The following is a 15,750-nucleotide window of genomic DNA, read 5'->3' as shown; positions in this document are numbered from 1 at the left end:
GATTATAGATACAAGTATAAAGAGGCTACGGGCTTACTATTCCAAAGGATTTTTCCTATTTTCATGTTGAAATTGGCCTAAACAAAGGGTTTGTTCATGTGATTGACGATGAAAAACAGTTCAAAAGCAATTTTGGCCTCAATGTAATAAGAGGGATGCTGAATTTGCCACCTGAAGATATGCATCAACATCGAAAGCATGAACCAATAGATACACAAAAATAATTCGTGACAAGTTTTGACAAAAATATGGAGCCTTTTGACTGGTCTAAACAACTAGATTGACTATCATTTAGTATTTGATTGAAATTAGCAATACATATGTGTGATATCAGCACTATAACATATCATAGAGGTTGATATCTGCAGTATAAAGTTAAATGGTAGTACTTATTATATATTGTTTTTTACCCCTGTAAATGTAGTTGTCCATGCCGAAGTAGGCGGGTAGATAATATTTTGTTTCTTGATTATATAACTATGCATTTTGATTGGATTAAATAGCTATTGACTAGCATTTGACTGAAGTTAACACTTAGCATTGCACTAAATTTCGAGGGCCCGTGATATATGTTATTTCTTGTCTCAATTTATGAGACACAAATAGAATTAGATAATCAATTATATTTTTAATATTTTTTTTAGATATTTAAGTTGTTAACTATTAATACTTTTTATGTAAATTTCAAATAATATATGTTACTCTCTTTGTCCAAACATTTGTGGCATTGATAGTCAATTATAATTTTTAAATAATTTAAGTTTTTAATTATTATAATTTATAATATTTTTTCTTTTATTCTACTTATTAGAAGTGACACGGTAAAATTATTATAAAAAAATACTTGTGAATTTTTTTTTAAGTGGTGCCATATGAGATGCTAAGTTAATTTAAATCATCAAGAGTTAATTTATCAATTTATGTCTATTTTATTTTTTTATTAAATATTACTAATTTTTTAATATTTCAATATTTTTTAATAATTAATTATGAGCGATATAGTAGAATTACGGTTGAAGCAGCTGAAGCAGCCATGTCATAAATGTCTATTTTAGTTTTTTATTAAATATTATTAATTTTCTAATACATAGATGAATTATAATAATTAATTAAAAATAATATAGTAAAATCATGATTGAAGCATCTGAAGCAGGTATGTCAACCATGAGCAGCCTGCTTTAACTACCTCATTCTCACTTATTATATAGGATATGTATGATATGCATATTTATGCGTGATACAGAAGGTTATGAGTTCGAGTCACGAACAAGCAACATGAAGCAAAAAAAAAGTGGGAGCTCTTAGTGAGGGATGGAAAAAAAACCGTTTTTATCCCTGCCTAATACTTTGGATCTAAACTATGCTTCAGTTATACCATCTTTGAAATATAATCTTTTATTTGTTTCTCAAATAAAAAAAAATACCGAAGTCCAAAAATAGACTTTCTTCTTCATTTTTTTCTCTGATTTCTTTAGGTTGTGAGTTCGAGCCATTCAGAAGGGGGTAAAAAGCTGAAAACTCTTAGAGAGGGTAAAAGTTGCACATAATTAAGAGTATCTCAACACCTTATATATAACTTCCCCATTTTTTCAACTATTAATAAGAGAATTTATAGGCACACCTAACAATTTCTCTCTTGAACGATTTTTATGTAGCTCATCATCATGATCCATAGATGTCTAACTCAAGTTTAGTTTCACGTAACTCATTACCGCAATCCACATGTCAATTTCTAAACTTTAATGTGTTCCACCAATACAACAAAGTTTTATGACCACAAAATCAACAAATTAGCTTGTTCTTATACGCGTCCACGCTATCTTTGGTAATATAAGGTAAAGCACATATCTTAGCATATCTTTTGAATGAAATTTAGGATTTTTATTTTCATTGTGGAATAGGATATATCTGGAATGATCAGTATTTTTAACCCCTTTTGTTTCACTGTCTTGGACAGGGGTTGGCGATAATTTAATCATCTTGTCTCTTTTCTGTCTGTTAGTCAGTAAGTTGATATTTCTATCAGTTATTACTTTCAAATTAAATAAAATTGTGACTATTAATTTTTGTTCCTTCATTAAATTTTATAATAGCTCCTAATATTTATATTAAGAGTTTAATATAAAAAAAGATTCTACGTATAAACCCGTAACTCCTTTCCTCATTTAAGTAAACTCTAATTTTGGAGTTGCATACATAATACGAGGCCAGAATTTATGGAATATCCACCAAGAAAAAGTTTTAAGAGTATAACTATTTGAAAATTAATTGTTTATGAAAAAGGCTACTCAAGTAAGTCAACAATTGTACAAAAGGATCAGTAATGAAGACATATGTAACAAGGTGGGAGTAGCTCGGTGTACGAGAAGATGTAAGAGGCGAGGTTGAGATGCTTCGAACAAGTAAGATTTACAAATATACCAGTAAAGAGGTGTGTGAGGTAGGCTATGGTGGAGTTTAGGAGAGGTAAAGGTAAGGTGAAAAAAATATTGAAGAATCGTGATTCGATATCGCATCACATACCTATATCTTATCGAAGATATGACCCTAGATAGGAGGATATGGAGGCCAAGGATTACATTAGAAGGTTAGTACTTAATCGAGTGTTGTTTAATTTTCCTTATCAATAGAGCTTTAGACGTATATAAAGGTAACAAAGCATAAGCTATTGGCGTATCTCATGCTACAAAAGTAGTTTAAAGATTTTAAGTTTTCCAAAAGAAAAATATGAAATTTACTATCCTTCTCTATAGGTATATATAGCTAATAAGTTAGGAGAAAAATGTCAGTAATTTATAACTAATATTCTTACATGGTGATGAAGGACATCGATAAGGATGACTATAACATTGCTTGGAATAGCTTATGTTAATCAATATTAATATGGTTAGGCCAAAAGACCCACATATTAAAAACTAATATGAAAAAACATAAAATTTATTGGGAGAAATCTTCCTCTAAACAAGACTTTATAAGAAATATATTGCGAATGTTATTGGTGGAATAAGAACAAAGATTCTCAATTTATAAAGTTACAAAACTTTTTCTCCAAGCAAGAATAAATCTAACGTGGAAGAGATCTTTTCCATCAACGAATCCACCAAAAAGAGTAATTTTAATTATGATAGAAAATCGGGTAAAGTAGAAAATTCAGAACAAAACCTAACAACACTTGTGTTAATCAATTGCAATAAATAAATTACAAGACATCCTTGTAATCCTCAAATTTTTAGCACATTTAATACCTAAACTCACTGAAAAATTATAATTTCTATAAATTATTTGTTGTTGCTATAAAAAAGTTTATATTATATTTTAATATTATATATTTTATTATATTTAATGTATGAAATATTTGTGCAGTTCGAATGTCAAATGATGGAAAAAAGATAAGATGAAATGTTATATGAATTTTGATTACTTACAAATCAAGTTGGATTTTGACAACGTATATCATAATGCTACATATGCAGATTTTATCAATATGGCTCAAGTGTTTGCGTCTATTTTAGGAATTCAACATTTGCCATAAAAAGTGAAGAAGTCTTACTAAATTTATTTGAAAATAAGTATGTTTATCCTTTTATAATTGTTGTTTTGGGTACACAAAATTTGTATGTTTATTCACTAAACTTCAACACAAGTTCAAGACATTTCAACCACTAATGCAGAATTTTTTTGTTCTAAACCTGTGAAAAAATGCAGGTTTATATAGCCATGAATAGGGCTGATAATTTCAGCCCATATTTGTGAAAAGAGTCCATTTAATCCATATTTATTGAATTTGATCACTCATATTTCAAATGGGTAAATGAATTTTAACTCATTTTAAAAGCCCATACAAATATGGACAAAATGGGTAAAATATGGATACCCATTTAAACACAGAGATCACTCACTTATGCTTAAAATTTGAGTTTTTTTTTTTCTAGTTTTTTTTTTTATTTTTCTTTCTTTTTTTCTTTAATTGACTTTTTGGCTTTATCATTTTTTTTATTTTTTACTCGTTTATTATAATTTATTTTTTCCTTTCTCATTTTTTCATCTATTTTTTTATTTTTTATTTTTTTTTATTTTTTTCTTTGTATTTTTTTCGTTTTTTCCTTTCTCATTCTTATTTCATCATTCATATTCTCTTAAGACCTTCATGGGTTAATTAATTTAAGCTTCTAATTATTCCAGTTAGCCTATAAAATTTATAGCATCTCTTATCAAATAAATATAATCCAAAGTCTCACTCCTTTATTATTATTTTTTTTATCTTTTATTTCTTTTTTTTTTTTTTCATTTCTATTTTTTTTTTGTTTTTCCTTTCTTTTTCCTTTAATTTACTATTTTTCTTTCCTTTTTCCTTTAATTTACTTTTTTTCGTTTTTATTTTTTTATTTTTTTCCACTTATTTTTTACTCGTATCTTACACTTTTTTCTTTCTTCTATTTCATCAATTTGTTTATTTTTCTTCGCATTCTTTTTTTTTTTTGTACTTCCGTTTTTCCCTTTTTCAATCTTGGTTCGTCATTTTTCCTTTTTTTTTTATATATTTATTTCCTCATCTTTTTTTCATTGCATTTTATATTTTATAATTTTTTTTTACTTTAAATTTATTTGTATCATACTACATATTTCAAACATTTTTATTATTTGTATTTTAATAACTTAGTTGTCAATATGTACAATTTATCATTTGTATTTATATACAAATAAGTATATGAATTAATTATATTTTTTCGAGACTAAAATATATAAATATACAATGTATCATTCAATACAAATGTGTCATTAGTATTTGTATATCAAATTTATCATTTATATTTGTATAGAAACAAGTATCATTATTATGCGTATGGTTCAAGTTGTATAAACATGTATCATTTGATACAAATGTAACATTTGTATTTGCATAATTTAGCAATTGTATTTGCATAATTTTATTATTTTTATTTGTATTATTTAATTTATATCAATAAAATACAAGTTGTATCAATATATATAAATATAAGTGTTCGTAGAAAGAAAAATAAATGTTCTTTTTCAATTGTTTAAAAATACAAATGATACTGTCAACTACGAATGCAAATATAAACAAATGTAATTATAAATACAAATATAATACACGGTCAACTTAAAAATACAAATATAAAATAGATCTTTAAAAATACAAGTTCATCAATGAAAATAGAATACAAATACAAATACAAGTAAAATAAAACCACAAAATACAAATACAATGTGCAGTAAAAGATAAATTACAAATACAAAATAGTCCTTTTAAAATATCAGTGCGAATTATATAAAATATATATGGCGGTGCAAATTATAAAATACAAATACAAGTTTGAAGTTTAAAAAACCAATACAAATACAATTGCACTAAGTAGCTTGGTCCATCTTTATTCCATTTCACATATATGGCAGAAGATCCACATAACCCTTGATTTGTGGGAAAGTCCAGTTTCAAATCCGACTTCTAACTCCCTCATCTTAGAGTTCTCGTTAGAACAAAAGTAAGACATGAAACGAAGAGCTTAGGGTCAGGCAAGGCAGGAAGTACATAGAAACCTTGATTTGTTTACTTCTTGCGACTGCTAAAGATATTTGATTTGACGAATGTAATCCCAAGATCTTTCAGGATACTATCTCTGTATCTGTCCGTTAGGGGGAGTCCACTTGAGTGTACTTACACAAATTATAAATATTGGGCGAATATAAATCAATATGAGCTTAGGGTATTTTCGTTATCATAAAAAAAAGAAGAAAACCAAAAATAGAAAAAAAATAAAAAAGAAGAAAAAAGAAAGAGGTAAAAGTTAGAGATAGAAGAGAGAAAAAAAGCGTATAGAAAGAATTGAAGAAAAAAATACAAAAAAATCAAAAAGAAAAAAATAATGAAAAAGGAGAAAAGAAAAAAGAAAAAAATGATGGTAAATACAAATACACTGAGTGGTTATGATATTTCAGTCATCATCCATAATTTGTACTCAACTTAACCATGTTCTTCAAAAATTTAAAAAATATAAAACATAAAATAAAACGAAAAAATAAGAAAAAAAATGAGAAAGAAGTAAGAACAAAACAAAATAAAAAATAGAAAAAAGATACTAGAAAGGTAAAGAAAAAAAAGAAAAAAGAAAGAGAAGCAATGGGTAGAGATAGAAGAGAGAGCAAAAAAGAAATGAAAAAAAATAAAAAAATAAAAAAATAAAAAAAATAAAACTAGAGGCTACATATAGAAGAGAGAGAGAAAAAAACTAAAAAAAAAATAAACGAAAAAAAGTCAAGTTGATATGATATAGAAGTTTTATGTTTTTTACTTTAGGAGTTAAAGTAGGTTGGAACCATTTTTACCCAATCCATATTTGACCAAATCTATATTTACCTATATTTATATGGGCGGATTGCAGTCCAAACCATTTTTGCTCGATCCATATTTAACCCGTCCAAATCCAATTCAATCCACCCGTTTGCCACCCCTAGCCATGAGGTGCCTCTTCAGAAAGGAGACAATGGTTCGTTGAAAAGGTGTATCTTTTCTGAATAGTCATATTTGTCCATTCGAAATAGTGTGTCTTTTTCGAACAATCACAGCCATCCAAATAGTCATACCTTTTTCCAAAATAGTGTGTCATTTCCTCAAAGGGTTGCATCCCTTCCGAGGAAGTATTTCGTTTTTCTGCACTGCATGCATGCACATTAATGGAGGAACAAAAAACTGGTGCATTTTTCCTTTGGATTTTCGGATCACTTGATTTTCCAAATTTCAAATAAACTTTGTCCAAAAAATTAAATCCAAAACCAAGCGCCGCCGCTTTCGGATCACTTGATTTTCCAAATTTCAAATAAACTTTGTCCAAAAAATTAAATCCAAAACCGAGCACCGCCGCCGCGAGCCACCTCTTGGTTCTTACCCCACTTACCATATGGAGTTAGTGTTTCTTAATATAAACACATGAAAGTTTCATTCTCCCACCAATGTGAGAGAATTAGTTGACTATCCTTATTTTTGAGTACACTTTTCTTTTTAAGTGTTATCTCAATTTTTCCTCCACTTAGTTTCCTCAATTTTTCATTCACACTTTTAATCTTGAACCCAACAACAATGACAATATATGAAATATATGCTTAAACAATTCTCCTTAGAATTGTGTAAACTGGGTATGAAAAAATCATCAATAGGGAGAGCTATTTCCAAGTGAACTCTACTCAGCACAAATTTAGATTAGTCAAACTCCCATATGGGTTCTGAACACTGAAACCATATTTAGAATTTCCAAACAATTATAATATTCATGTTAATAATGGTGACCTGAAATACACGTGCAACACACGTACACTAAATTAGTATACATTAATAATGTTAAAAAAAATTGATGTCTTTTATCTTAATTTCTTCATCGAATCAATATTAGTACAATTAATTGCACCTAATTGGAGAAGAAATACTAATTTTATGTATTAGTGTATATTTATTTGGTCCTTGAATGAAAAAGAAATTTAAAAATCTTAGTAGTTTTTTACGCTGATTAGATTCTTTAATCAAAAGTATCAAACATTTTATTTTGTTCAGAACTGGAAAACTTTATCATATAAAGTATTTATTTGGTTTATGAATGAAATGAGAACATAAAAATATGGTCTTTAAGTGATATTACATAAAATCCCGAGATACATATGTTATATGATGATATATATGAAAAAGTGATACATTTGAAACTAACAAGATATTTATTTAAGGAAATAATAGATTCTCTTTTATCATTATATTCTTTTATTTAAGGAAAAATATCTAATTTTTCTCTTTTTTTAGATTTAATTTAGGTGTTTTAATTATGTTTCTCTTTTTCGTCTTTAATTATGAAAGATATGTTTTTTGGGTCTTTTTTCTCCTTTTTCGTCTTTAATTTTAGTCTGCTTTTTTTAGATTTAATTTTAATTATGTTTCAATTCTGCTTTTAGTCTTTTTTTTTTTAAAAATATATTATTACTTTTGTTTCCTACATTGACTACATCATTACCTTTCATTAATAACATATTAATCACCCAATAATTGAAATAAATAATTATATCTACCATATAAATCACCATAATACCATATATATCACCCATTAATATCGTATGAATCACCCAATAATTGAAATAAATAATTGTATCTACCATATGAATCACCATAATACCATATATATATGAATCACCCAATAATTGAAGTAAATAATTGTATCTACCATATGAATCATCATAATACAATATATATCACCCATTAATATCATATGAATCACCCAAGAATTATATCTACCATATGAATCTCCATAATACAATATGTATCACCCATTAATATCATATGTATCACCCGTTAAAATCATACAAATGTATCTATCGTATTAATCACCATAATACCCATATAATGATATCATATTTATCATTCATATGAATCACCATTGAAAAATAAACATGTATGAATAACTAAATAAATTTATATATGTGTCAATACATTTTTTTTTTAATGGGAAAGATTTTAGGAGAGAAATCAAAAAGTTGCATGCATTAGTGGAGGAGAAAAAAAATCAGGAAGGAAGATGATTTAAGCATTAATGGAAGAGAAAAAATTAGGAAGAAAGATGACTTAATTGTTGATAATTAGGGAGATATTTTAGGGAAGAAAATCTTGAATGAGTTAATGGTAGAGTAAAAATAAAATGTGGTGTTTTCTTGATATGTATCAAGAGTAAAGTTTAAAAATGAGATTTTATGTAAATTTTAAAAAGTAAGGGATATTAGGTAATATATTCTCTTAAGTATGGGATTCGTGTAATTTATTCTAAAAATATACTCCCTCTGTTATAAACTAATAAAGAATAAAGAAGAAGTGTAAAGAGAATACAGAGAATAATTCTTATTTCTCTTCTCTTGAAGGATGAATTACAATGAAGCAAAACCCCTTTATTTATAGGAAAAACTAACCTTGGAGTTTGTAGCTTTTCCATAAATAGACATACACAATATATGATAAAGTAGGTATTCACTATATATGATAAAGTAGACATTCACTATATATGGTAGATTTATAACACTCCCCCTTGAATGTCTAATTGATAGATAATGTGCCTCGTTAAAATTATACTAGAAAAAACCCAATGGAAAAAAATCTAGTGAAGGAAAAAGAGTACACATCTCTAACAATACGCATATAGGCTGCCTTAAAACCTTACAAGAAAAATTCAGTGGGACAAAACCTTGAAAGGGAAAAAGAGAACAATGCGTATTAACTCACCCTAATGAGAACATCCTTGAGCCTTTGCATCCCGATCTTGTGCACCATCTTCTTGAAAGTTGTAGTTGGAAGAAACTTGGTGAATAAATCAGTCATATAATCACTTGAATGAATCTGTTGCACGTTAATATCACCATTCCTTTTGTGGCTCATGTGTATAGAAAAGCTTTGATGAAGTGTGCTTTGTTCTATCTCCTTTGGTGAATCCTCCATTAAGATGTGCTATGCATATTGCATTATCTATGTATAAAAATGGGGGTGCATTGTCACATTTCAAACCACATTTTTCTCGAATGAGATGTATCATAGACCTCAACCATACACATTCTCGGCTAGCTTCATGAATAACTATTATCTCATCATGATTCAATGAAGTGACTAGATAGACTGCTTTGTATATCTCCAAGATATGGCAGTACCCCCAAATATGAACAGATAGCCTATTTAAGACCGAGCTTTATGCGGGTCAGATAAGTACCCAACATCAGCATAGCGAACAAGATCAGGACTGTAACCTCTAGAATAAAGTAAGCTCATGTCTTTTATCCCATTTTGATGTCTACTATTAGGAGCAGAAATATACCTTGCTAACAAAATAACCGAAAGGTTATATCATGCCTTGTAGTATTTGCAAGATACATTAGTACACCAATTGGACTAAGATATGATACTTCAAGACCAATCCAATTTGGTATGTTTCTCATTTCATCAAATGATCTTATTGATTTTGAAAATTCTCCAAGAGTTTTAATAATTTTCAAACTATCAATTTATCCCTTAAAAGGATAATAAACAAGTTTCCTAGAAACTTTATATGATTCAAACATTTTTGAATCCTTTGGGGATTTTCATATAGATTATTGTCAAGTGACAATATTCAACATGTCAAGTGTGACATCTTCAAGTGCCTGGACTGCAAATCAAATAAGTTTTACGCTTACCAACATGCATCCTTTCAGGTCACTTGATAAATGTTTCTACGTCAGCATGCTTAAATAAACGTAGAATTCAGATCCTCGTAGTCTCTCACAATATTGCACCAATATTGTATCAGAGCTATTGATGATATATCATTTCGTATCGGTTCATAATGCAACATAATATTTTGAGATCTCATCTTCATTAGTTTCAGGTACCTGAACCTTTCATAAGGTTTTATGAAGTATCTTGTCGTAGGCTTTTCAAGAGCACATTGCCTTTTTATTATGATTATTTGCTCCTTATTCTTTTCAAAGATTATTGCATTTGAAACTGATTGGTCTACCATGCTTCCTGCATGCATAGACCTTGTTCTTTAAGGACATAAAATAGGAGCACTTGGAGCTTAAATATGAGATTAAATTTGAGTCAGTAAATGCTTCCGGCATATGACTTAAATTATCCTTTTCACGAGGATCTGATGATAATTTCTAACATATTTTATAGCTGCTTATAATCTCCCCCTTCTATTAGAAAAACTAACATATATCATTCATTCTTTAGGGAATCCATCTTTGTGCAACATGGTATATGTCACACACCTTTTCTAACCGAAAAAAAAATTTCATTTTAAGGGTCGAAAGGGTTTTATTATTAAAGTGACAAAAGATTGAAAATTTATTTCGAAAATGTTTCATTATATTCAAAAAACTCAGAGTCGCTACTTGGCATAAATCGGGTGTGCCAAGTCACTCGTGGATATCATTTTCAAAATGGTTTTGACTCTAAAACTAACCTGCGAACAGAGATTTCGACTAAAGAATTCTGTTAACCAAAGGAAAGGTGTTAGGGACCCCTCGATCCCGTGGTTCGACCATGGTCGCTCGGTGGAGTATATCAGCTAATTTGACACTATAAAAAGCATAAACCACATAAAGCATGCAAAACAATCAAGCAAGCAAACAAAACAAAACAATCCAAAATTTAGCGTCCAGTCCAATTTATTACAAATCGAAATAAAAAATATTGAAATAACCTACACTAGTACTAAACTATGCTTTACCCGATGCCTCGGGCCTTGATCACGAACATCCTTTGCGTACAAAATTCTTCGGGGCATTTCCCGGTGAGTAAATACAAATGACCTCGGGGCATTCCCCGGCTAAATGAATACACTTTTCAAATACGATAAACAAAACATTCAACAATTATTCCAAGCATTCCAACAATCCAACAATTCTAAATTTGCCTACCCGCTCGACGACATATCATGTTCAACATCAACAATGAATAAAAAACAACGATATTCATTTTTATCAACTTTCAATTCCCGTCTTCCCCAATTCCATAGTCAAATTAATTAACCAATTCTTCGACTATCAAATCCAACATCAACCGCGTACGCACAACAAAGATTCAAATTCGCTAAACAAACATGATATTCACACCCATAACAAACAACTAAAATTCCAAAAATAAAATAGAAAATGAGATGAGAAATGGACCTCAATGCTTTATTGATTAACTGATCTTTCCAAAAATAAAATAGAAAATGAGATGAGAAATGGACCTTAATGCTTTATTGATTAACTGATCTTTCCGAATGGAACCGCGTCCAATGGAACCTCAACGTCGAACCTCAATCACGAACACAAATCACCAACTTCGGTCCCTTTTTGTTCTATTTTTGCCAACTCGAACTAGATTTGAAAATCACAGGACCCGAACCCACTTTTCCAATTGTTTATGTGCATGTTTGGTATTGTTGGACGACCTACGAGCTACGTCGAGCTTCAACAGTGACTAGAAGACAACGGGGATGACGTTTCAGACAAGAATAATGAGGAAGAAGTGGATTCCGATGAGAAAATCTCCGAAATAGTATAAAACAGTGGTCGTTCTCGCTGGTTTTCCCCGATTTGCTCCCCCTTTTCACTGTTTTCTCTCAATCTTTCTTTCTCTCTCGTCTTCCTCGCTCAATCTTACTATTTGAGCTCTCAATAATCTCCCCCCCTTTCTGCATGTAGTGGTGTATATGTGTGTTTTGACGATAAAAAGGGAGAATGGAGTCTCTATTTTTTTTGGTTTTCTCTGGCGAAGAAGAAACAAAATGGAGGCCTCCCTTCTTGGTTTTCTCTCTCGTGTAGTGTATATATGTGGGTATGTGTTTAATTGTAAAATATAATAAAGATGATCAGTGTTTGCTGTGTATTCTTCGTCTAGATAAAAGAAGAAAAAATGGAGGCCCCTTTTTGTGCATCTATATAGTGCTGTATATATCCTTTTCAATTTGGGAAAGAAAGAAGAAGCAAAAAGGCCTCTCCTGTGGGCCTGTAAGTGTGTATTCTTTTGGATGGAATTGATGTCCCCTCCTTTTTTGTTTTTCTATATATGTCCTCCTATATCCCAAAACAAATGCCAAAGAAAAAGAAACTTGAATGGGGTGAGGTTATGCGGGGTTAGGGGTTAGGTGGGTAGGTGAGGTAGTAAGGTAGGGGTGGGGATAGGGTGTGATGTGGTTTATTTTGATTGGGTAGGTTGTTAGGATGAGATAAAATTAGCTGGGGGGTTTTTATTTTTGTCATTTTGTGGAAAGATTATTACATGGTTGAGGGTACACGGTAGGATAAGGTAAAAATGAGAAAACTAATTTTTCGGAGGGATAAAATTAGGTGTCTACATCATTCCCCCTTTGAATGAAAATACGAAGTATTTTCAGAAAAAGAAGAAGACAACGAAATCAAATTTTGACCCGACCATTATTTAAGGAAAGAAACAGAAAGAAGAAGAGCAGCCGAATCTTGACTTAGGACATCCTACCTACCCAAGTTATGAAGGAATTAATTGACACGCATCTCAAAGGATTGGAAGGAAATGGACTATACTGAGTTGGAGAGTCGAGTGAGTTTCCATCGAGGTTCCGTTCCGCGGCTCTGTCATTACATTAAAATGAAAATTACAATTTAAAACATAAATTAAATTACAAAATCCTTTCTATACAGCTTCTGTTGGACTCCTGACATAAGTTTCATCACCCTATTCTTCAGGCGGGCTCCTGACTTGCAATTTCATCACTTGTTGCCTGGTTTTCAATTGCTTCACCTTGTTGCTTAACTTTCCATTTATTCGCCCTGTGCTTCGGGCGGGTTTCTAACTTGCCATTTCATCACCCTATTCTTCAGGCGGGCTCCTGACTTGCAATTTCTTCAACTTGTTGTTTGGCTTTCAATTGTTTCACCTCATTGCTTAACTTTTAATTTCTTTACCCTATTCTTCAGGCGGGATCCTAACTTGCTATTTTTCAATCTGTTAACTTTTAACTTTTCACCTTGTTGCTTGACTTTCAACTTCTTCACTTTGTTGCTTGACTTTCATTTCTTCACCCTGTTCTTCAGGAGGGCTCCTGAAATCACATCAAAACTAAAAGGAAAATTATCCCAAACAAAGATTATTATAAAGAGGTTTCATTTGCCAGAAAAGTAAAGTTCCAAACACAAGAATTAAATTTTTCCCCAGTTTATCATCAAAGGACTTTTGCGAAAGTCACATCATTATAGGAATCAAGGAGAATGACTCGACTATAAGGTACGTCTTACTAGGAATCAAGTGAGATGACTCAACTAAAAGGTACGTCTTATAGGAATCAAAGGGAATGACTCAACTAAAAGGTACGCCTTATCAGAATCAAAGGAAATGACTCGACTAAAAGGTACGTCTTCTGGGGGCTTAAGGGAATGACTCGACTAAAAGGTACATCTTATAGGAATCAAAGAGAATAACTCGACTAAAAGGTATGTCTTCTAGGGGTCAAGAGAAATGACTCGACTAAAAGGTATGTCTTATAGGAATCATCGAGAATGGCTCGACTAAAAGGTATGCCTTATAGAAATCAAAGGGAATGACTCGACTAAAAGATACGTCTTACAGGAATCACAGGGAATGACTCGACTAAAAGGTACGTCTTCTAGAGGTCAAGGGGAATGACTCGACTAAAAGGTACGTCTTCTAGGAATCAAAGGAACGACTCAACTAAAAGGTACGTCTTCTAGGGGTCAAGGAGAATGACTCGACTAAAAGGTATGGCTTATAGGAATCAAAGGAATGACTCGACTAAAAGGTACATCTTCTAGAAATCAAAGGAATAACTCAGCTAAAAGGTACGTCTTCTAGGAATCAAAGGAACGACTCAACTAAAAGGTACATCTTCTAAGAGTCAAATAGAATGACTCGACTAGAAGGTACGTCTCCTAGGAGTGAAGGTTTAATTTAAGAAATGTATCACCTAGTAAATGAAAAATGAAATCCTTGGACAAGAAAGTGTGTCTCCGAGGGATATAAGATGATGAATTTTACCATAATTCGATTATCAAACCTGTGCAGCAACATTGCTTCCTGCATTTGTAAAAGTAAGGCATTGCATCCCCTGATATTTATGCTCTGAAGTCCCTAATCTGAAGGTAATATATTTCTTGTTTCATCAAAGAAAACTTGTGAGTATAAAACGTGGTGGCTGGTTTGCGGCTTTAGCTTTCGCGATGATCGCTCTTGCGCTGGTCATATTTGATCTTGATTCCAACCCTTAGCATATGACATTGACTTGTTGCTTCATTGACTCAAAATCGGATGATTAAGAGAGACTCTAAAACAAACACAGTATCTCTGCTTTGCTATGTTTCTCAGACAAACCCCTTGGAACCTTGGTATTTCATGAGTTCCCAAACTTATTTGTTGACAAAACTTTCTGCTTGCCTTATTTTGGCTCACAACCATGTCTCTTTCATGTGTTGGCCTTTTTGCCTTGCTTTGTTTAATTGAAGAAGCTGGTAGCCGGTTTTGAAATCTTTTCTCACTTGTTTTGACATAGACTTGACTCAAAGACAAGATAAAAATGACAATGATTTTATTTGGATAACTGACTCAAGAAAAATAAAAATATAACTATAGAAAAGAAAGAAATGATAATGAATGTCCCCATTGAAAAAGATGAAAGAAAAGTTTATCTGAAAATGACAATCAACTCTAATGATTATGACATGCATATCGGATTAAACTGCCTGATCTTTCCATCCAAAACTCTCACAAATTGTTGTTGAGTTAATGAACCTGAAAGTGAGTTGTTTTCTTGGGCCAATTGCATTCGAAGACTTCATTCGGCTAGTGGCGCCTTGAAGGGTTTTCGCCAACAAGCCTCTCTCATTTCCTTTTATCACCTGACCATTGCCTTATAGTATCCGAGATGTTTTTTTACCAATAAGATTCTTATTTTCATTTTTCTCAACTCATAGTCGTCTTACAGTGCCCGTGAGGTTTTCACCAATAAGACTCTCTCATTTTTATTTATCTCAACTCACTGTCGTCTTACAGTGCCCGTGAGGATTTTCACCGATAAGACTCTCTCATTTTAATTTCTATCCTGATTCCTTATGCTGAGGAATACAAGTAGTTCCCAAAATGCGTTATCCACATCCATTGCATGCTTAGCCTGAGCATTCCCGAAGATTGATTTGAAGGTCTTTCTTTGGTTGTAACTTGGCTTTTGGATAGGGTTAGAAAAAACGAATGGCATG

This window comes from Capsicum annuum, chromosome 1 (assembly GCF_002878395.1).
Source record: "Capsicum annuum cultivar UCD-10X-F1 chromosome 1, UCD10Xv1.1, whole genome shotgun sequence".
In the NCBI taxonomy this organism is placed as follows: Eukaryota; Viridiplantae; Streptophyta; class Magnoliopsida; order Solanales; family Solanaceae; genus Capsicum; species Capsicum annuum.
This window is presented reverse-complemented; position numbering follows the sequence as displayed.